At 42.2% G+C, this 22,947-nt stretch overlaps 1 protein-coding gene across 4 annotated transcripts in view; it reads left to right on the forward strand.

Moving 5' to 3' along the window:
• plxnb1b (plexin b1b) overlaps positions 1-22,947 on the forward strand; it is a 68,684-nt gene that overhangs the window by 9,888 nt on the left and 35,849 nt on the right. For 3 of the 4 annotated variants that reach the window (XM_015017586.1, XM_015017588.1, XM_015017590.1), the window contains exon 2: positions 3,773-3,843. The exons of the other annotated variant lie outside the window; for it this stretch is intronic. The gene's annotated coding sequence lies outside the window, so the exon portion shown is untranslated. The remainder of the gene's footprint in view (positions 1-3,772; positions 3,844-22,947) is intronic. 4 annotated transcript variants of the gene reach the window in all.

The following is a 22,947-nucleotide window of genomic DNA, read 5'->3' on the forward strand; positions in this document are numbered from 1 at the left end:
TGTTTACACTGATATTTACTGGCTATAGTGGACAAAAGCCACCTGCGAACAACTAAAAGGATCCTGTATATGTTGGGTATAAAGGATCAGATTACCCTACATCAGAGTTCTGCCTGCAAAATAACCATATTAATTACAGGGGTGTAAACAGACGATGTGTTTTTTTGTTGGATTAACATACAAACTTCCAGAAATCTGCAAAACAGTCGAAACACCGAGTTCCTTTAAATCTAGACTATAAACCCATATGTTCAGAGTTGCTTCTGAACCATGATAAATGAAACACTGACCAACATATTTTATGTGTATGATTTTTGGTGATGGCACTCGTCAAAATGTGACGTTTGTTCAGTTGTTAACTGCTTCTGCTTTTATTATGTGAAGCACCTTGAACCGCCTCGCTGCTGAAATGTGCCACACAAATGAACATGACTGACTGATACTAAAGCTTTATGATAAACTAGACAAACTCTAAATGTCGGCTCATGTTGTTGTTTATGCCGTATGCCATCGATATCATCATTGCGGCTCTACATCTACCCCCACAGTAGCACAGGCTTACTGTGCTCAATATTGATTACTACAATAATCCCATGACCTAATACCCAACATAGTAGAGGATAATTAAAAGTGGCCTGATTTACATTTGTACCCAGTGAACAAGCACGATTTATGCAGCTAAAGGCATTAACTGTTTATTTGTGTGGGGTTTTGCTGATCCCACCAGTCACCTCACCATCTTCACATCTACTATCCATCTTTAAAGGTTATGCATGCGTCATTTTAAACACTACATGCCACTGCTAAGAAGATGCAAGCAGAAGAAAGGACCTATAGAGGAGAACACCTCAGAGACATGATTGAGCAGGATGGTTTGGTAGAACTTGCCTGGGCTGAGTCCTGATAGAAGATCGTTGGGATGAATTAGTGTGAAAACGTCTCCAGTGCCAGAGGAGTGATCTTGCCTTAGACACACTTCATGAGCTTCTTCCTAAAGGAGGCGAAGCTGTAGTAGCCGCAGTAATGTCTTTTAATTAAGAATGGGATGTCATTCAAGTTCACGTGACAAAATACTATTGGCATTATAGTTTAGCAACACACATGTTTGGGGGAAATGGTAATTTAGGCTTGAGGGATCTGAATTGAATGAAACCCAGGTTCAGATGGTGCCAAACCTTTTGGCTGAAGTGGGTTAAAAGATGAAACAGAAAACCCCGATTCACTTCCCACCAAGTGCATATTTTAGGTATCTGAAGAAAGGAAAACTTCACATTTCTGTAGTTTAATTACAGAGCAGCTTTGCCTGAAGGCACATTCTCGCTGTTGATTTCAAAAAGGACGGCTCGGTAAGCAAGGAAACTGTGGCATTGTTGGTATCTGTGGCCTCGGGCGTGTGAGGGTTCCAAAGCCACCGGGCAGACAAAAAAAAGATTTCAGTAAAAATGAAAAAGGCACTCGAGGTTCCTGAGGCGGTGCTGACCAAATCAAGAGTAAACCATGATTTGATTGTTCTGTCTTCCACACCTAGTGGTGGATCACATCTGCTTTCTACATGTAGCTGTGTGTAAAACGTCCTGGGTTAAAGGAAACCACTTCAATACTAATGATAGAATTTGCTCATGTTTTCAAATGAAGTACTTTTTAATCTATTGGATAATTATCTTTTTTATCTTTTTTTTTGTTGTTCCACCAGATGAACCATCATCTGATGTGGGTTTTAACCTTGATTAGAAACAACTGATTGGTTAAGAAAACATCATATATGCCGTTTACATGAACCGATTCACAGCAGTGCTCTTTTTCTTGGTAGTCAAAGCATTTCTGATAAATGTTAAATATAGTTATATTTTTAAAGTTTAGAATACATGCACATCTACAGGTAACCGCATATTGCTATGACTTTTTGTCATAATTCCACTGATTGGTTCTGAGCCTAGTTTGGGTCATTTGATTAATATGAAATATGAAGTTCAGTTGTTGAATATGCTTATTAATGTGACCGCAAGTGATTTCGTTCTTGCAGAGGTTAAACTGAAATCTGGCACTGGTTTAGCAGTAGTAGTACTAGTAGTAATAGTAGTTGTTGTTGCATGTTGTTTTTAAAGGTACAGTGCATCTGGAAACCGTTCACGACGGTTCACTTTTCCCTCATATTGTCTTTCTGCCTCTTTCCCTCTCCAGACTATAAACCTAACATCCCATAATGGTCATTATTTTTATTTATTTATAGATTTTTGCAATTGCAGTGAAAAAAAAGATATATATATATAAAAATATTCACAACCTTTTGCTAAATACTTCGTTGATGCACCTTTGGCACCAAGTACAGTCTCTGCTGTTTGAGTTTAAAGCAGGTTTTCACTGTACAATGCTGCTTCCATCTTTACCTTTATGCTATCCTGACTAGTCCGCCAGGTCCTGTCACTGAAAACCATTCCAACAGCATGATGCTGCCTCCGCTGTGCTTCACCCAATGAAGAGTTCAGCCGTCTTCTCGTCAGACCAGGGGATTTTCTTTCTTCTGCATTAAGAGTCCTACAGCCACCTTTTGGCATCAAGTTAAATCTTGAGGTTAGAAATACAGAAAACATGAAAAACATGTGAATAGTGATGAAATCATGCCTGCCAGAAGGCCGTCGGTAACTTTCATGTAGTTTCTTTTCAAACAGCCGACCTAGTGGACATACAGAGTAGCTTCAGTGGAACAAAGAAGCAGCTACAGGACCCTAGAAAAAAACAAAACAAAACAAAGAAAACCCGTCCAACCAGTTCAATTCTACAGAGTGAACTGGGTTTTACAGTAACACTTCATTTAAAGAAGTGTGCATAAGACTGACGTCACACTGTAACATGACATGACATCTGTCATGAACATGAAGGAGTCTTCATGAATGTCTGACTGTTGTCATGAAGTGTCATTCAGTAAATAACACTTTACTCAATTAAAAGTTGACTCTTTTAATACAACTTTACATGAAATGTTATCATTTACCAAATAATGCTGATTCTCTTTTAATGGCCTTTTAATGCCACTTTGCATTAAAATGTCATTATTTACTAACTCTTCATGGCAGCAGTTATAAACATTGATGAAGACTCCTTCATGTTTATGACAGTGTCATGTCCGTCTAATGCACACCCCTTCAAATGTTTTCTGAGATGCATTTTAGACTAATAGGTGGAACAGCATTGTGTTGATTAAGACAGGAACTGTAACGTTTTACGGTTTTAAAACGAAACTAGAAAAAAACAAGGTGGATCTCCTTTGTGTCTGTTTGAGGTCATTTGTAAACCCGAACACGGTGGATTGTGCATAATCATCCCTAAAACTGGCGCTTCCTGGACAAACTGTAGCTCTTTCTCAGCATCTTAATAAGATTGGAGGGATAACCTCCGGACAAACAAGCAAACTCAATCACCCGCTGCTGCATCAGGCTTGGATAAGCTCCGCTCAATCCGCCTCCCAGCAGGGAGAGAGGCTTTTTAGAAGGGAGGACAGCTGTGAGGAGGCTTCCTCCACTCAGTCCTCCACCTGAAGCTTCGGCACTGACTCACTCACACGCACACACACACAAAAGTTTCTGCAGATACCAAACTATATCATGTTTTATCACGCACACTTCCTTCACAGGAAATTCAAACTCAGTTTTTGGAGCCTGAACTGAACTGGTCTTCTTAACGTTGTGTGTGTGTGTGTGTGGGGGGGAGTGAATGGCCACAGTAGCTTTTAAAGAGATGTTTGTTCTATTATCTAACTCGGTGCATTTTTCAGGTTTTGACAAAACAAAATGGCAGCCATGGACGGATCTGGAGTGGCGGTAAAGGGGCACTGAGCGTCCAGAGGTAGGAAACCCAACTCCAGCCTGCAGAAGGTGGTCTTTGCTTTATTTATTGTTGTTGTGGGGAAAAAGGAAAGCATGAGCTTTACTCCAATACATAAAACATAACAATGCGACTTCCTGAGTAATAAAAGATCTTTGTTAATATTATGCTTAAGTGGAATGTTTTAGTCTTTGATTGCAATATCCCAACTTGAGTATTTCTCTGAATTTACATACAGTTTCTGTCTTTGTGTGTTATCACAGATAGCACACACAAAAAGGGACGATCATTGTTGGGGCCGTCTGTGCTGCTTTTCGACCTCAAGGTCCTCTAAGGTCCGAGACTTAAGCCCCCCAAAACGTTGAACGAAATCTTTTTCTAACAAAGTGAGAAATCAGGTGTCGGAAATCACAAACAAGCTGCATTCACAGAACGATTGGACTCGTCTAGAGTTTAGATGTCAAATATTTTGATTTGTCTTCTGTTGCCAAAATCTATGAACCGGTCCGTAAACGCTCTAGTGAATCAGAGGCCGACCTCAGCGCCGTGTCCACAATGATTTGTCGAACACGCGAAGTAAATATTTGTAGTTGAATGTGCAGGATGAGGTACAATTGCAGGTCAAATTTTTGGTCGCATTTGAGGGGTGTGAGTAATGCTGACATAACACCCGTCGTAAACATGGAGTCTTCATGAATGTTTATGATTGCTGTTAATAAGTGTCATTCGGTAAGTAATGACACTTTTAAAGCAAATTTTTAATGAAACTTTGTATTAAAAGTGTCCATTATTTATCAAATAATGCAAAGTTGACACTTTTAATGGATTGTTAATGCAACTTTGCATTAAAAGTGTCATTACTTACCAAATGACACTTCATGACAACAGTCGTAAACATTTCTGAAGACTCCTTCACGTTGACGACAGGTGTTACGTCATGTTTCCGACAGTGTCATGCCAGGCTTGTGCTCAGCGCTTCAAATAAAGTGTTGCCAAATTTTTTGGCTTGTTAAACCGAATATGTACAACAACGATTTGCACAAAAAAACCCACCCAAACAACAACCATGTGAGGATGAAACCAGCAGCCTTTTATTCTTCTGTTGCCATAAAGGAGTTTAGTTTTCTTCTTCTGCACAGTCAAACACCCTCGCGCCCAGCCTGCCCACTTCCCACCACACTCGGCAGCTATTTAAAGTGGCTGCAGCTGTTCTATACTGCTGCGCCTGTGCCAAACCAGGAGCTGAGGCCGGGCGAACCGAGGCCTCCCTGCTGTGATGTGGAGCTGATTGTTTTCATACTCGCCTTCCCAGGATCGGTCCCTCTGCCTTTGTGGTCTGGCTGTTATTTTGCCTTCGCCGTGTGGATTTTGTTTTTCCTTTCAGCTGACCTTGGTTACATAAACTAACACTTGATCCCCCTTCCATGTTTCTTCTCTCTGCCCTCGCCCTCCCCTCGCTTTCCTAATCCACCACTTCGCCAGCCTGCTATCCTTTTAGAGCTCCCCACAAAGTGAAGAATTTTGATTATGCTGTGAAAGTTCAGTCTGGGTGATTTATTCCCAGGCTGCTGGAGCTTTGAGTGGCTGGTGTGACGGTTCTGCCTTCTCATAACCTTTATTTCAGGGCACATCAGGGAAAGATATGATTTCAATATAATACGTGGCTGCATTCCCACAGCAGGCAAATGCGCCCCATATCCGTTTTTTTTTCCATGGCAAGCTGAATGACCCAATTCTGATCGTTTCACCCCTCCGCCCCCCAAAAAAATAAAACCCAATCTGTGCCACTTCTGTATATGGAATTAAATCAGATGCATATCCGATTGTTTTCAAAGAGTCTGCTGCCTGAACGATCATGTCACATTTTATCCGACTTTTAAGTCACTGACGTTGAGGCATGTGTCGTAATTCTGCAGCACAAGAAGCTAGATGGAGTAAATGTGGAGGCAAGCAAATAAAAATGATTATTATGACCTTATGAAAGCAGTCTGCCAGTGAAGTCCCACCACAACCCCACCACTCCTGGTTCAGACTCCAGGTTTTCTCTACAGCAGTTACAGTCAGCGCTCCACTGCAGCGCGTTGCTATTCGCTGTTCTTTCTCTTCTTGGCTTCCCTCATCTCATTATGATCTTCTCACATTTCTGTCGGCTCCCGTTGCTGAATGAACGTTCTTCTTCTGCGCATGCGGGTCGCTTCGGGGTCGTAAACCATTCACACAGAGGTCTGACTGCGGTCGCATTTAGCTAGTTGCATGAACGACCGTGTTTCTGGCCAGCCTGATTTGTCTGCGCTCAGGGTTCATCCTTCCCCAATTTGAAGGCTATGGCGTTTATTTTTCGGCGATGTACCCAGAGAGATCCTGGAGGAGTTTGGCGCTGGTTAACTGTCGGTCGCCTCATTATTTTTGAGTCAATGCTAATGTTGTCTACCATTTACTTCAAGTCAATGACTTATAATTTGTGTCTCTTCAATTCTATGGAGAAGCTTGTCGTAATGGAGACGAGCTAGAGAAATAAATTTCTATTTTTTGCACTAAAAGTACTAAAGGGGTAAAAAAAAAAAAAAAGTGGATTTTTTTTCATGTTGCGTTTTGAAGTAATCCAGTTGTGAGGGTAGAGAGTATGAAACTGCAATAACTGGGTATATAAAATAACTTTCAAAAGGCAAAACTGGTTGGAGGAAAAACTGCAACACAACTCTGTGTAATCTCCTAAATTTGAGACTGTTGGTTATAATTTCATCTTTTCAACTATCCACATCCCTTATAGCTATTATTTTGGGCTTTTAGGGGGGCGTGTTAAGGGACCACACACCAATAATTTTATGTTTCTAGTTTTTATTTGACTTATACAAATTGAGATGTGTTGCACATACTTTTGTGGATGTAAATCAACAATATTAAAAATCAAAATAACTGATCGCAAAAAAAAAAAAAGAAAAGGCAAAGCTGAGATGAGAGGTCCAGGGAAACAGTATTGCTTAAAAAAGAAACTAAAGGAAGTGTAACTAATTACTAATGTGGATTTGCGTGTTGGTGAATTGGTGTGTGATTGTTTGTGTGCACCAGAGGATGTGTTTTGCTGTGCAGAAGCACTTGGAGTGGTTTTAGTACCATGTCTGCTCTGGTTCTGAGTTGGTCTATATTAACAAAAAGAACTGATTTATTTCCTCTTACCCCCAAACCGTCGCCATGGCACCATCTCACGGCAACCTTAAGGTCTCCTCTGGTAAATGTTTAATCCTCCTCCTCCTGTATGTTGAATTTCTGTCGACAAGTTTAAACCGGTTATCTCCCTTCATCACTTTATACCACCATCACCAGTCTGGTGTCAAAGTGCAGCAGATTGTAGTGAGAGTTTTACAACGGCATCGGATTGGTTGCTTTCCTTAACGATGGTTGTAGACTTGAACTGTAGTAGACTAGGTAGTGTCTGGAAATGAGATGTGTGTGAGAAAGCCGTTGGCTGCTCTGTGAGGTGACCACGCTCCACCTGACGCAGACAAAACACGGACCGTCTCCTACAAACAACGCTTCGAGGATTTATCATGAGATCAATGTGAAGTCTGCATGGGACGGGGGATGTAAGATTCTTGTACAAGGTAGCATTTTGAAAAGGATGAAAGTGGATTTTCTACAAGGGTAAACTTATTTGAAATAGTAAAAGTCATAGATTTATTGCTTCATTTATCTGAGTTTCAGCCTGAGTCATTGTCTGAAACGGTTTAAATTTTATTTTTTTGTCTCTTACATTTAGATGTATCCCTTAACATTCACTGTTTCTCTTTATTCCCTCCCAACATTACATCAGAACATTACCCAAATGAGATACGTGAAAAGCCCGGAGCGGTCGACCTTGCTTATCTCTGGATGCACATTGAGACAAGGTGACTCTTCAACGAGCTAGACAGCCGCTACGCTCACAGCAAGCAGAACAATGTAATCAAATCATGTCGTTTAGCTCTCTGCACCGTTGATCCTTTTGGGACTGTCTTTCTGTGTCTGAACTGCACCAGCAACGGCTGAACTTCACATGACTTCCACAAAAGCAACCATCTGAGAGACACCGGTGTGTGTCCTCGTTTCTGTGTCAGAGAAAACATTCGTTTATGATGACCTTTGTAGAGTCCAGTATCTCAGTCACTGTCTGACCTTCACTTTCCTGGCTCTTTGATGACAGCATGTCTGAGAGACTCATTGTTTTATCCCCTCCTCACTATGGTGAAAAAAAAAGTGGCTTTATTAAATTAGCATCGCCTTGCTACGTGTCTAATACGCCAGTATAAGACAAAACTCCACTGGTTTGTGTTTTTCTTTTAGGCTTTTTTTGGACATCTGACATGACCACCACAAGTCTGAGACATAGAGTTTATAGAATGAGCTTCTATAGTGTTATTCTGCTCATAATGACAACCTAATGCACCGATTGCGATTTTCTGGCTGATCGCTGATTAAGCTCTTTAAAAAGCCTGATCTGCCGATTCAGATTTTGGCCGATACTGAAACTTGTGTATTTGTCTTGCCTAGCGGTACATGAGCACACGTGTTGTGGAGTTGAACCCACAAGTTTCAAGTTTTAAGATGACCGCTCTTCCCACTAAGTCCCAGCTCCTCTAGGGATGCTGTGAGTTATTTACATTTGCGTTCCTCCTGCTGAATCAGCACAAGTGCCATTCAAATGTCATAGCAATGAGCCAACAATATCCTTCTCATGCTGCGTTGTGCATGCCCTCTGTTTGTGCTGGTGAAGATTTAGTTCTCAACAACTCTGGTTTGTAAGTTGGCATCACACAGCGGCAATATGCCTCTGACCGAGAACATCAAAGTCCAAGGCCGCAGTTAGATTTCAGGATCGCACACTGTCTACTGCGGCCGATGAAATTAAATAAACGGGAGCGCAGAAAACCGAAAAATGACATCATATGAAGTGGTGAACACACAATGAAAGGAGAAACCCTTCCCCTGCCCTGAATTTCTAAAAGAAACTCAGGATCTCTAATTGTGGTGGGTTGAACCAACTCTTCTGACTTTTTTCATTGTGGAGAAACAGCAGCTCTGCCTCAGAGGACAGAAGTCCTCACCCTGCTTCTTAAAGTCTCGTCGTACCTCTCTGTGTCTGTGTCTGCATATGAAAACTACTTGGGAGTTGCAGACAAGCGAGCGTTCCCGTCCTCACTATTGGCTCAGCTGAACACACTCCAGTCCAGTAAAACGCCACAGGGGGCGATAAAGTGGTGGCTCCTATACTGTCTCCTTGAAAAGGAGAAAAAGAAAAGAATCGAAATAATAAGTAGTGAACTTAGAGAATATGAATCGTGATGTTTTTGAACCCTGATTTGTCCTGAGATGTAACGTGTAGCTCAGTGGGAAGAGAATTTGTTTTTGCAACAGGAAATCTACGTTTTATACCTACTGGACAGCCAACACATTTAAAATGGAGCACAAAGATGCTACAGCCGTTTTATATATAGTCAAACAAAGCTTCTGGGGAATAATATTATAAGTTTATGAAGTGCTGCATTTCCAGATTACCTTTGCATCAGAGCTAGTAGCTGTGCTGGTGATGCTCTGTGTGTCTTGGTCTGAAACTGGGAGACAGACGTGAAAAAAACAGATTCTCTGCAGACAGGAGCAAACAGTGATGTTTGTTGTTAGTCTCTGGAAGGGTCAGGGTGTGGCTGGGTTCTGTGACTGGAGCTTCACACACACTCATACACACACACACACACACTTTTCAGTTTGAAGGTATTCTGTCTAGGCCTGTCACTATAACAAATTTAGCTGGACAATAAATTGTCCCAGAAGTTATTGCGATAAACGGTGATATTATTGTTTTTGAGACCATTTTCAAGTCATATAATGGTAACAGCAGAATGATGCAGGAACATGTTCTTACATTTATAACTTTAAATTCTATTGAACATTTTACTACTGGAACTGGAAGACATTTGAAATATCCCAAATAAATAAACAAAACAACAAATAACATGAATTATGACGGCTCTGTAAACAATATTGTCCTTCAAAAAATGGCCAGTTGAGACCAAAACCCCAGACTGAAGACTTTTATCAACCAGGTTTTGATAGTGGAAAAAAGATAAATCTTGCAAATGGACATTATTGAGCTTGTTTTAATTTATAATGCGATTAATTGGTTTAATGCTTATTGGGGCAGGCCTAATTCTGTCATAAAAACCAAGCAGCCCCACATTATGATGCTGTGGGTTTGTCGTTTCAGGAAAATGAAGTGGGATCTCTGATTTCTGACGTTCCATGTCACAATTTCTATCTTGTTTTCAGGATTGCTAAACCAAACACGCTGTTTTTATTTATCCCATGTTGCATGCAAAACTATTCAGTAGAAGATAAGTTTGGATGAAAGCTGGCCGTGGTTCTTCAGACTGAGAAGTTGAGATGGTTATCTAGTAGAGATGGACTGATTCACGTGCCTCCAGGCCGTCTTTCTAGGAACTTTGATGCATTCTATGGACAAAATGTTCGTGGCCCTTGATGTTCTTGTTTTTCTGACTGGGTAGTTCAGGATCTCAGTGTATCACCTTCTACAATACATTTTTTTCTTCTGTTTCGATCCTATTGTGATAGGCCAGCTCTTCTCTCTGGTCAAACAAAAGGAGAGACTTTTTAAAGGAAAATCCTCTGAAACACAACAAGGGCAGAAAAAAACGGGGAAGCTCTTCTTCTTGCTGCTCACATGCTTTATTTTCCTTTCTCTGGATAAAAGTGAGGTTCTGAGCCTTCAGCTTGCTGACGGTTAACATGTTGCTGCAGGCAATAGGAAAACATTCTCCTTTGTAGTTGCTGCACCTGTGCTTAACCACCTGGCAGCTAAACATTAATTTCCCTGAATAAACAGAGAGACTGATCCTCTTTTGAAAATAGGAGTTGTTAGAAATTGTGCGAAGCTCGGATTTCGTCTAAAGGCACAGCGGTATGCAAAAATCCAAATTTATTCACAAGTGCATTGGCGCCTGTCCCAGAAGTGTACTCTACCTCCACCTGGCGTAACGAACCACCTGATGCGTCACTAACTGAACCAGCAAGCAGCCAATGAGGGCAGGGAGAGCCCGCTGTCTCTTAATGTAGTTGTTCGTCCTTTGAAACTTGAAAAAATCGTGCAGAGAAATGCTCACCACAGTTTAATTAAAGCAACCTCAGCATGCACCAGATGTGGGCAGAGTGCCTAAGAGGAGCACTGCTTGTGTATTTTTACTCAAAGAAAATAATAAAGTAGTAGTACATTTAAACACCGCATCATCAGATGGACCAAAATATAAAGTTAAGTGGAAATTTTGGTGTTTTAAGGATAAAAATAACAATAATTCATATAAGTAACAAAAATAACAAAATCAGGTGAAATAATTTTATTTTCCACATCATTTTTTTCAATAAAACTAATTTATGAAACTTTAACAAAAACTGCATGTGTGTGTCTGTGTCTGGTGAATTTTTGGGTAAAACATGTTTGTTCTTCATTCAACATTTTACTCAAGTAAGAGCAGCGATGCTTCATGATAAAANTACTCAAGTGAAAGTACATAGTACAGCATAGTAAAAAATTCAAAAATCTTTCTCAAGTAAATGTAATTGAGTAAATGCAGGTAGTTACTATCAAACTCTGGCAGCCTATGTTGTCCTGCCAGTGGGGGGTGAAGGGTCCGCATCAAATGGATCCACTGATGCGTTTCGATTGCTCCACAACGGTTGTAAGTCAAACCTCCGATCTCCTGATTATGTCCCAAATACATCCACCAGAAATCCACAGTCGTCACCATTTCATTCTCCCCTGTGGGGAAGTATTCTCGTCTTCTGTTCCAGCCTCATTCTTCTCACTCAAAACTCCCCACACAACACATAAAGACAAAGGGAACACATTAATTTTTTTTTAAATTGTTTTCTACAAATATAAGAATGTTTTTAAAAATCCCATCTGCAGAAGTATTCACATTTTCTGCCTCTAACATCTGTCTATATGAGGCCAGAACATAGAAAGTCACAGGAATTTGTCTGTAGACTTCAGACAGGATTGTTTCAAGGCACAAATCTGGGAAAAGTTTCAGCTGCTCTGAAGGTCCGAATGAGTCCAGTGGTTTCCATCGTCTGTAGGAGCCAGAGGAAGGTCTGTTTGGAGGTTTCCAAAAACTCCACTCCACCCCTGATTCATCTTTGTCACTGAGCGAGATGGCCACTGTAACTATGTTAAATAGTCCTACGGAAGACCACTGCCAATTCGAGGATTTTTTTCAGGAACGTAACTCCAAATTACTCACAGAAAATTTGTTGAGGGTTTTTTGTGTGTGTGTTTTACAAATCTTCTCTAAAATATTTAAAAGAAAAACCAACTTGGAGAGCAGAAATACACAATTCTGCTTGACGTGCTAATGGTTAGCCTTCGTAAAGCAGCCAATCTGGGAGCACCATTCATTCTCCTCAGTGCTGATTGGCCGGAGCCCAAAGAACGACACAGATAATCGAGACTGTAGATGTTTTCTTCTGTAGTAGTGCTGGGATGGTTTCCACTGTGTGTATTAATCCATATAAAGATATTTGGTATTTTGAACTTTTAAAAAATATACTTACAAGACATCTCGCAGCACTAAAAGTAATATTTCATAAATAACTTAATAAGTTAAGCTAGTTATGAAATAATAATAGTTTAATAACTTAAAGCTTTTAAGCATGTTGTACACTTTTGTATTAACGTTTATGCCAATACTGTAAATGTATTTTGGCTCAAGCTTATCGCATCATGAGAAGTGCGATATGTTTGGGTCGTGAGCTTTCTGAATCTGCTCCTCTGTCAGTCTCAGGCACCAAACAGGGAGGAGACGAATTTGTAGCAGCTTTTACCCTGAAATTCTCTGACACTTTCTTCCTCCTCATCATCACTATGTTGTTTTAGACTTTGTTTTTAGGGGGTGGAAGTGATGCCTTGCTTAAAAAAATAAAGAAGTACTCTGATTGTACAAAGATGCAAGTGAGTCTGTTATTTCCTACAAAACTCACACAGCAGTTTGACGTCTATGACTTACTTTTAGAGCGATTTGTTCCTAAATTGTTTGGCTCAACCCTCCTACTCATACACTGACTTTAGTCTGTGCTTGTCATGCTATGATCTGTGTATTATACCACTTTGATCCTGGATCATGCATGCTGTTGTTTGGAGGTAATTATTTTTAAGATTGAAGTGTTTATTCTAGAATCTTGTTAGTTTTTTATTCGCCTTTGCCGCCCGGTTAAAAGAACTCCAGCTGAGCTCCTGCGTATACTTTTTCGGCTCTCTTGTATCGCCTCCGCATGTTCAGAAACAAACCTGCTTCCATAAGCAACACACCCCTGATGTTTTATGAAAGCAACACTATGGAAAAGCAGCATTAAGCTGGCCGGACCACAAAGGGACTCTTTGTGCTCCGGTGGGTTTTTACACACACCCTTCAGAGAGGAGCAGACAACACAGCAAAGCCAGACTAACATTTACCCTTCACTCCCTGCACTGCCCTTGTTATTGCCCTGGCAGACACAGAAAGGAGCCTTTATTTACGTCTACATGAGTATGCGTCTTGTGTGAGTGTGTGTAAGCTTGGCCAGGCTTTTCACCAGAGCATGTTGCTATCTCCGTAGCGTTAAAATCACGTCTTCGGGACTGAAGGGCAGAAAGGAGCTTTGGTCCGGTCGTATGTTTGCAGCAGCAGCTGACTGGCTGTTTGTCAGAAAGAGGCTGGTGTTGTGAGGGAAAAGAGGATTAGAGCTCCGAGCTTCTGCAGGTGAAAGACAGAATGCAAAGCGTGGCTTTGCATTCCTGAACCGCACCATGAGCTCAGGGCATTCATATGCTGAGTGGAAATCTATACGACATAGTACTGGGGGCAATTATTCACCACCTTGCAGATTCAGCTTTTTTACTTTTGGTCAAATGTCATTTTCAAGTTGAAATAAAAATGACTGGAATAATAATGTTTTCAAACTGTGATGTTTAAGAGGAAAGCGCTAACTACACTAACCTGGCTGGGTGAGAGAGGAACTGGTTGTGATATCAACTGGAAATGAGTTCCTTTAGGTTGTACCACTGCATCTTCAAAGGATTCCTTTGACTAGGCCACACCAAACCTCTGCTGAACAATGATTAGCAGTTTTTCCCTATCAAAATGCCCAAGAGGCAACCTGGAATGCTTTTAGCTAACCTAAAATGAACTGACACCAGAGAGATTCTCCAGTTTTTCTCGGTGCTTCACACAAGATCAAACCCTGAATTTAAAACCTTTCCAGCACCACACACGGTTCGTACACACCCACCACTTTCTACTGTTCAGGTTTTCTCTCTGTCTTTGCTTTCTTTCTACAGACTCCACACTAAGGCTCTCCCAGACTTCATCCAAGATGTCGAAATCGTCTCTTCTTAACTTAGTCATGTAGCAAAAGTTACTTCATTATGTTCGTAGGGAGGCGTCATTCCTCCCCTTAGTCACTAGGTGAAGTATTTGGACAGAGCTCTGTCCGATGACTCGTTTGATCGGTCAGAAGTTTGCTGATTTGTTTTATGCAGAAATGCCATTGGACAGCTTTGTCGATCTTTCACTTCAGTTAGTCCCCTTCCATTCGCTAGTTATTGTTTCTGGAGACGACATGAATACTTTTGAGTGTTTATCATGTACATTTGTACTTAAAAGAATGTCAAAGGACAAAAAAAAAAAAAAACTCCTGGATGGAAAATGTGCTGTTGTCTGCAGAAAGGTGTGGCTCTCTCTCTGCGGCCGCTTCCTGATGCTTTGGGCGTGACGTATACTGAAGCAGGAGGCGTGTCCCCGGGTGGTCTGCGCCATGGGTATGAATATGATTGACCGTGAGTCAGCTGTTCATCTTTGGGTGAATTATGGAAGGGCTTAAGTCCATCAGGGTGACTGGCCACTGTCCCACACTCCCAGACATTTTCTTGTCCCATTTCCAAAAGGGGTAATTTTTCTTCTCAGTGACTCGAAGTGCCTGTTAGCTTTCGTTATGTGAAATGCCTGGAAAAAGTGAAAACCTTTGGTATACTGATACCAAAAGTAATACAATACTGTTATTCACTGCACAGATGGAAAAGGGAAGCAATAAAATAAAAATGCATCTGAGCTTTCTCCTTGTACTTTGTCTGTGAAAAACCTCTGGTTTTATTCTGATAATGTGTGCATAGTTCTGCTTCCCATAATGAGTATGTGAAAACACAGGCTATAATTTGCCTGTGAGGACATTGCCTCATGAAAGCCTAAATATGCACCAGGATAAGTGTGTGTGTGTGTGTGTGTGTGTGTGTGTGTGTGTGTGTGTGTGTGTGCACACACATTCAGACACACTCATTCTTCCACTCCCATCCCATCACTGCACTGTTTTCATGAGCTTGAAGGTCCAGAAAAGTTCTCAGACTTTAGTTTCTCTTGTTTGATCAGAAAGCTGTCCACTCTGACTGGACTAAAGTTTGCCTTCAGTCCTTGTCTGACTTAATCTTTCTAGTTTTGTTAAGTTAAAAAAAATGTCAAAAATATTTAAACATCTACCAGAGTTTGTTCTGTGGACAGTTTACTAGAAACAGTGACATTAACTCGGATGTTGATGAGTGTCCTACCAACTGAACCGCCGCTAAAAGCAGGAAACTGATGGCCGGCACCATCCAGCTAGTCCTTCAAATCTTCTTTAATCCCACGTTGCATGGGCACAAGATGTCCTACAATCTGGAAACGCATTTGGTCCAACAAGGCGAGAAGCATACAGCTGTGGCCACAACTATTCTAAGATCTGCTCTGGGCAGTACCAGAGCTGGTGGGACACAGCGAACCAGTGTCAGAGGTTGTGTTTAGCCAATTTGCCCGAGGATAAGTGCCAACCCGCCTACTGGGGCCACTGGGGGATCAGAAGAGCTTTGACTTCAAAGACCAGTCCTATTTATTCCTATATTTTCTTCTTGTTTAATGTACTGACAATTTTTAACAATTGCCATTGAAGAAAAGGTGTATTTGACCACAGTCAGAAGGAAAACTGAAAGCCAAAGTTTCAAGTTTATTGATAGTTTCTGTCAGAATCTCTATTTTTGTCACAAATGCAATCTGAGAAAAAATCCGATGTGCTTGTCTGTCACAGAACTTAGGACTGGATCTATGTGAAGACCCAGTCTTCCCAAACATCTAACCACAGTTCTACTTCATTCCTACTGACCGTCAGAGGTGGTGCTTCAAGCACTGAATGATCATTCTTGTACAGTTGAAGGGTGACCTGTCGGTGACTCCTGTGGCTCTGTGTAGTCACATGATCCTTGGCCCTCAGTCCCTTTAATTTTTCTCACACGCAGATGCATTGACTGCAGGTGTGGTTATGCAAAGCTGGTGGCATCTGTATTTACCACCGTTATATTATCTGCTTGTTGCTAGTAGCCTTGTGACTGAGTGGGAGCTGCACAGCAAAGCCAGTTGCCACCGGAACAGACAATGAGCGGAAAGCAGCCTGCTGGAGCTGCACCTTCGGTCCCGGCGAAGTGGGCCAGACGAATCGATATAGGGAAGTTGTCCATAAGAGTGGATCATCTCACCACTAAGTTGCCCCAGTGAAGGCTGAGCAGGATGGAGCATCGGTCAACGGTGACGATGCCGTTTCAGTGGCAGCCTCTGGTACCTATTTTTTTGAGAGCCTTCCGGAAATGGACTCCAGGGCCTCTGGTTCTGACTTCAATGCCCCTCAGGAGGATGCTTTGGGGTCAGTTACTGCTGCAATCAGAATGGGTTTGGCTCTTTTACAGCTAGATGTTCGGCAGGACCAGTCTGCAGTTTCTAGCTCCTTCTTTCTGCACAGTAAGTCTGACTCTGCTTTTGTGGATCGTCCCTCAGAGGAGTACATACAGGAACAGCATGCCTGTTGGTCGGACACCAAGGCTTTTTCACATTTGATGACAGATGACAGGGCCCTGTCGGCCATGCAGGAGTTGCCCACAGTTGGCTTGGGGCAGATGCCAGCTGTGGAACCAGGCATTACCTCGCTTCTTATCCCGCTGGATGAGGCTTTGCGGTCTAATGCCTGTTGTCCGTGTCCTTAGCATTGTATTACGAATGACCTTCTCTGCCACGTGACTCCGGGGCCTGCAATGGACAGATTGGGAATTCCCTCTCCCATCTGATGCTGGCCTTGTCGTCCTCTTTGGAATTTGTTCCACTTGACCACAAAGGCCTGGTTGATGCGTCTCTGTAGCCCTTTGATCTTTTGACCAGGGAGCTTGGACATATGCTGTCCGCACTTGTCTATGCTCTCTGCCAGGTCTGGCTGGAGCAGTCGCCACTTACTGAGCCTTGGAGGAGAACCCCACAGGCCCTTCCTGTGGTTCGGGGAGAAGTATTTGGCTCTTTATTCGTACAGCCCAGGCCTCTCAAATGAGGTAGCAGCCTGTAGGGCTTCACAAACGTTTAAACATAAAATCCTTCTTCAAGTCTTTGGTCGCTTCTGGCTCATAATTTATCTTTATGATGGATTTCAAGAATAGGTGTCTGGGACTTCTACAGTGTACAACTCAAACTTTTTTGAAAATTATGCTTCTCCCCAAACAGCTTCTGCTCATGTGCTCGATTTTTATTGGCTCTTCACATATTTTACATCAAAACGTAGGAATTCATGTCTGGATTCAGAAAATGTAACATTCAGATGTGGGACTTGCAGTTTTCTAGCAAATCGGCCCAAATTGGAAATGGGATGCTATATTGTGAGTGAGAAAAAATCTCAGCCAAACTTTTTTTGTAACGTCATATCATAGCGACACAAACTTTGACATAATTTCAGTTCGAACCTTCCTGACGCGCACAATTTATTCATTTTTTTCATACCAGTTACAGCTTTGCCATAAATTTAGCCTGTTCCAGAGTTGTAAATCAGATTTTTATTAAACTACGACCTCATAGTTTCATGTTGGCATGACTCCACTGACCCCTCCACCATTATTAAGCTTTCTATTGAGCTTCACCTGATGTTCTTTGCTTTGACTATACCAGTACTATTGAAATATTGGAGCATGTCTGCCTAGGGGGCTACGGTAAGCCCCTGCTAGAGGCACAGGGACTTTTTAGTATCTTCATTGTGTTTATGTTTCGACAAGGAAGCCTCCAGTCGCTAGGAGGCACCAATGCTCAAGCTAATCACCGGGCTGCCTGCTCAGCCCAGTAGACATATGGACTACACAGGTGCAGATCTGATGGCGGAGAGGAGATGGAGACGGTGCCAGAGGAGAGTAAAGCTGGAAGACTTTGGGTTGAATATGGATGAAAAATGTTATATACTTTTCATCTCGTCTCATTACCTCAAATAGAAGCAGTATTGCAAGCAGGATACTATAAAACTTAAATCTAATTTTAATAATTTTTCAACCGTATTATTGTATCTCTTTCTTAAAATAATGTTAATCCAAAGAGCAGCGATAACAAAATGCTGCAGTCAAACTTCTTCAAAAGTACCTGCCTTTTGCCCCGTTCTGGTCTGAATAATCCAGGAAGTGAGCAGGGAGTAAAGATGCTGCCGAGGGAGGAAACACATGAACTCTGCTGGTCGGTCAGAAGACAGAGACGGACCACAAGTCCTGTGGATCTGTTCTGTCAGGACTCCGGGCCCAGCCGGCCACACCAGCTCGATCGCTTTAGGACCATAAAGTTTAAGAGCTGTGGGAACTTCCTACCCACTCGGAGGTGAGCGGCTCTCCTCAAACCTCTGAAGGAGCAGCTCACTGGCATGACGGCGCCACGGCTGAGACTTGGTTCTCCTTGTTTTAGTCGTGTTTTCTGAACAGATCCCAGGATGGCTGTTTTCCACTTCCTCCTCCCCCTCCTCTTCATCAGCTGGGTAAAATCGGTTGCCATTCAGATGAGCAGCAAGTTGTTCAGCATGGCTCTATAAATAAGTCGTTGTCAGCCAGCCAGCAGCGCCTGTCCAGCTCCAACAGATTGACTGATGCTGCAGCCGCACCAGCTCAGCGTTGGCATGGCAACGCCTGCTAATACCTTTACATATGGCACATGGGGGGCGTAAAAAGTTTATCCGGAGCTCCTATCTATACGCTGCACTGTAAACTTCCCATGTGTCAGAAACTAATACCTCACTAATGCACCAGTGGATCATTTGTTTATCATTAATATCCTCCAAGTGATTGGTTTTGGATCCTTGAATACTAACCTCATTTTTTTTTATACATCTCTGCCCAGGGGTCAAATGTCAGGCTGAGCAGCTCAGAAACTATTGCTTTAATACCGTCTTTACTCCTCTGATGTGACTTTAGAGCTGTAACTTGAAGCTGTGGACCGTTGTGCATGAGGACTGTTCCTCTGGTGCGCCTCTCATTCTGGTGCCGTTCCTGCTGTGAAGCAGCAGTGTTTTCAGTGCCACTTCAGGAGAGGGACTGAAGGGATTGAAGGAACATTTTAAGCATTCTCACACTCAAAGCTTTGTTGTTTGGTGACCCAAATATTAATCAGTTCTGGTACTGAAGGCTGTTTCGCATCTTTGTTTCACTGTAGCAAACCTAAATGAGCAATAATACAGAGACTGGACATATTTCTAATATTCTGAGTTTGGTCTGTATCCAATAATGGTCCCGTAAATTACCAATAATTTCTTTAGGACCAGTCAAAATTTGAGTTTATTCTACAAAAAAAAAAAAAAAAAAAACAAACAAAAAAAAAAGCTCTTCTTACCTGTAGCATTTTGAGCGATGTCATTTGTGTTTAAACATCTGCTGCCATGAGACTCTGACTGGCTAAATATACTGTAATGCTATAATGTAAGTTCACAACCCTTTAAATATCTTACACAACAGCTATTTCTATTTCTATTGCACACTGGTGCTCCAGCAATGTACAGTGCAGCCATGAAGGATGATTTCAGTTCCCAGAGTCTGGACTGTAAGACCATGGACCCTCTGGTTTTCTACAGCATCACATTGATTGTATCTGCATCTAACTTGTTCATTCAGTTTTACTTGAAATATTGTTTTTTTTTCTATTCTAAGTCATAAAAGTGGCCTAAGTTCAGAGTGCATTGTATTTTCCTCTGTTAACATTTGAGCAGTTGTCTCCATGCTAGCAGCCGTCATCTCGGGTCCTCCCTCTTTCTTTCCAACTCCATAAAACTTCAACTCAAGCTTGTAGCTGTTTTTTTATTTTTGTTTTTTTTGTTATTGCTGAGCTTAAGCACAGAGTGTTAGCCCAGATATTACTGTAGCAGCAACAGGTCCCCTGTGACTACCTAATTCAATTCAGCTCATTTAGAACGCAACAATTCGCAACAAAAAGTCTGTTCAATCCCATCTTGCATGTATTCCAGCTGATCAGTTATCAAACTGGGCAGTCAGGTTAAAAAGGGCTTCTGTCTGAGGAAACCTGGCAGACTGCACTGAGCCTTTTCTCCTCTTGGACTAGCATGTAGCCACCGCCGGCAGCTGAGTGGCGTTGTGTCTGATGGTTACGTAGTGATGCTAACAGCTGCTGGGGTTCAGCATAACATCTGTATGGAGCAGAAAGCGCAGGAGGGTGATTACTAGTGTCTGTGTAACTGTACACCATGGGCTGTCACAGCTACTGAAGCATAAACTCTGTTTGTTGATAAAAGGACTGATTAGAAATGTCTGTGTTTACTTATGGCCACATTGTGTGTGTGTGTGTGTGTGTGTGTGGCAGCTTCCCCCCTACAATAAGGACTAGGGCCCTTCATGGGATTATATATGTACCCTGTAATGTTGCTAATTAGAAATCCTCCCCCCCCCCACCATACACACACTCGTTCTGAGTGGGTGTTGAATTGTGGGTAATTAATGTCTCCCTCATCCTCCTCTTCCTTCGCTACCTCTCCCTCTGGTTCCTTTTCAGGAGTCACATTCCATCAGCGCTCGCTGACCTCTGAATCCTGCTGCCACTTGTTTCTATGGGTTCTGAAAAAGTTCTTAATGTCTTTATGGCCATTACACTGCCGAGTGTTTGGCTCTTTGGCCGTTGTCGGTCACCCTCCCTGAAGATGTTCTCGTTCGTCTGTCAGTTTGAGGGAAAGCTGAAAGAGCCTGACCCGGTGGAGTCGGTGAAGTGGATGATGCCTCGGTTTAATGTGCCTCCCAGGAATGCTTGTTAGTGTCGTTTGGCAGATTTCTGCTCGACATTACGCTGCTGGTCAAACCTGTTTGCCACCGAGTGCATGGAGCTACACTTTACAGCTGGAAGCCTGAAGCGAAGGCATCTGAAACTGGAGTCGTTTTACAGGGACATGTCCCCCAGGATGTACTGTGTGTCTAGTGTTTCTCTAAAATTCCCAGATCACATTTCAATAACATCCATATGTTCAATGGCACTGAAAAACTTTTTTTTTTTTATTTATTTCAGATTTTTGTCACATTAAAAAAGAATGCCAATATAAGTAATGTTTTAAAGTCTTTCTAAGTACAATGTAACATTTATCCTGTTAAATGTCAAAATGACCTGAAAATGCATTCTAACCTTTCCAGGTGGCTTAACGTCACCTTCTCTAAACTTTTGAACAGACATGTCCAACAGTTTGACTCCTGGATCCACCAGGAAATATTCTGTTTTAATCAAAACCAGTCTTTGGACGATCCTGCTGTTTGTGTTTTGACATCAAGAGGCCAAGGTAACACTTAGCAAGTGATTAACAGCACCGTGCCATGGTGGGGCTTCAAACAGGATGCTGAGCTTAGTGTCAGAGTGTCATCAGTAGTTTTGAGTTTCTGTTTGAGGTGGAATTATGTACCGTAACCAAGCACTTTGATTGGTTAAGTCGGTACTATTTTTTCCCCTGAGTTGCACTGAAATATACATATGTCTTAAGTTTGTATTTTGTGGGCTGTGAAAGGAGGTTATAGAAGAAAATACAGAGAGATGCTTAGATACGGTTCTCTTCAGCTTGAAGCCATCTTGTAGCTTGTAGCTAACAAGATCCTGCCTCCTTCAGAGCGATTGTTTCTGTTCTCTCTTGATTGAACCGACCCTCTGCTCCCGTTTGAGTCTGTGTCCTTGGACAGAAGTAAAACCAGCGCTCTCCTAACCAAACCTCTCTCTCTGCTTGCTGGTGTTTTCTGCTTTAAACTGTGGTAATCTGACTCCGGTGTCATAAAAGCAGTGTGTGATCACTATGATGCCTTCATCCGTTTTGTTCGTAGATTTTACTCCACAACTAGTAGAGGCCACCGCAGGCTGTTTCTGACCCCTGACCTCAAGAAGGACAATAGATTTTTCTTTTCCACACACAAAAAGAAAGTTTTAGCTCAGTTGTTGAAACAGGCAGTAGATGTGTGAAGTAGAGCACATCTACAAGCAAGACTTTTGTTGAAGTTTGAGGGCAAAGTTTGAAGGAAGAGCAGAATGCCCTCTGAAAGTTAAAATCCTTTTTAAAAATCCATGCTCCTGATGCTGGGTTATAGTTCTGCAGCTCCATAACGTTCAGGTAATTAGTACCTGAATGTTTGTTTTTCATTCTTTTGGAAATCCTTCCCAACTCCTTTTCCATTCCAAATTACTTGGTTTGATTGTTTGGGGAAAGTCCTCGTGTAAATTAACTTTCCAGTCAGGCTCCTCTCTGCTTTCTCAGCTTCCAGTCTTTCTCGTAATCAAACGGCCAATCCTGTGAGTCTCCAGAGTTCGGACCCTGCTGTCACAAGAGGCATCCTCCGGCAACAGACGTTAATACCACTTCCAGAAGGATCAAAGGAACCTTCCTGTTTAGATTTCGTTATTTTGGAATGTTATCTGTTAATCAACAGGCTCCAGCTCCCTGTCTTTGCTCGTGCAGCGATTGGAAGCTCAAATACTTTTAGTTTTTTTGGACGGGGTTTGGGGAGACGGGGGGCCTTTGGCCTCTTGCCAAGCTGTTACCCTGATTCCCACATCCAGAAGATTTACCCCAACAAAGCAGGCATTCTAATGCCCTTTGTGGCAGAGAAAGAGCTCTGTGCATGTGTGTCTGTCTGTGTGTGTGTGTGTGGGGGGGGGAGGGGGGTTGCGTGCGTGTGCGTGTGTGTGTGTGTGTGTGTCTGTCTGTGTGTGTGTGTGTGTTGAGGGGAGGGGGGTTGCGTGCGTGTGCGTGTGTGTGTGTGTGTGTGTCTGTCTG

This window comes from Poecilia latipinna, unplaced genomic scaffold (assembly GCF_001443285.1).
Source record: "Poecilia latipinna isolate Pla-1442-1.1 unplaced genomic scaffold, P_latipinna-1.0 Scaffold2164, whole genome shotgun sequence".
Lineage (NCBI taxonomy): Eukaryota > Metazoa > Chordata > Actinopteri > Cyprinodontiformes > Poeciliidae > Poecilia > Poecilia latipinna.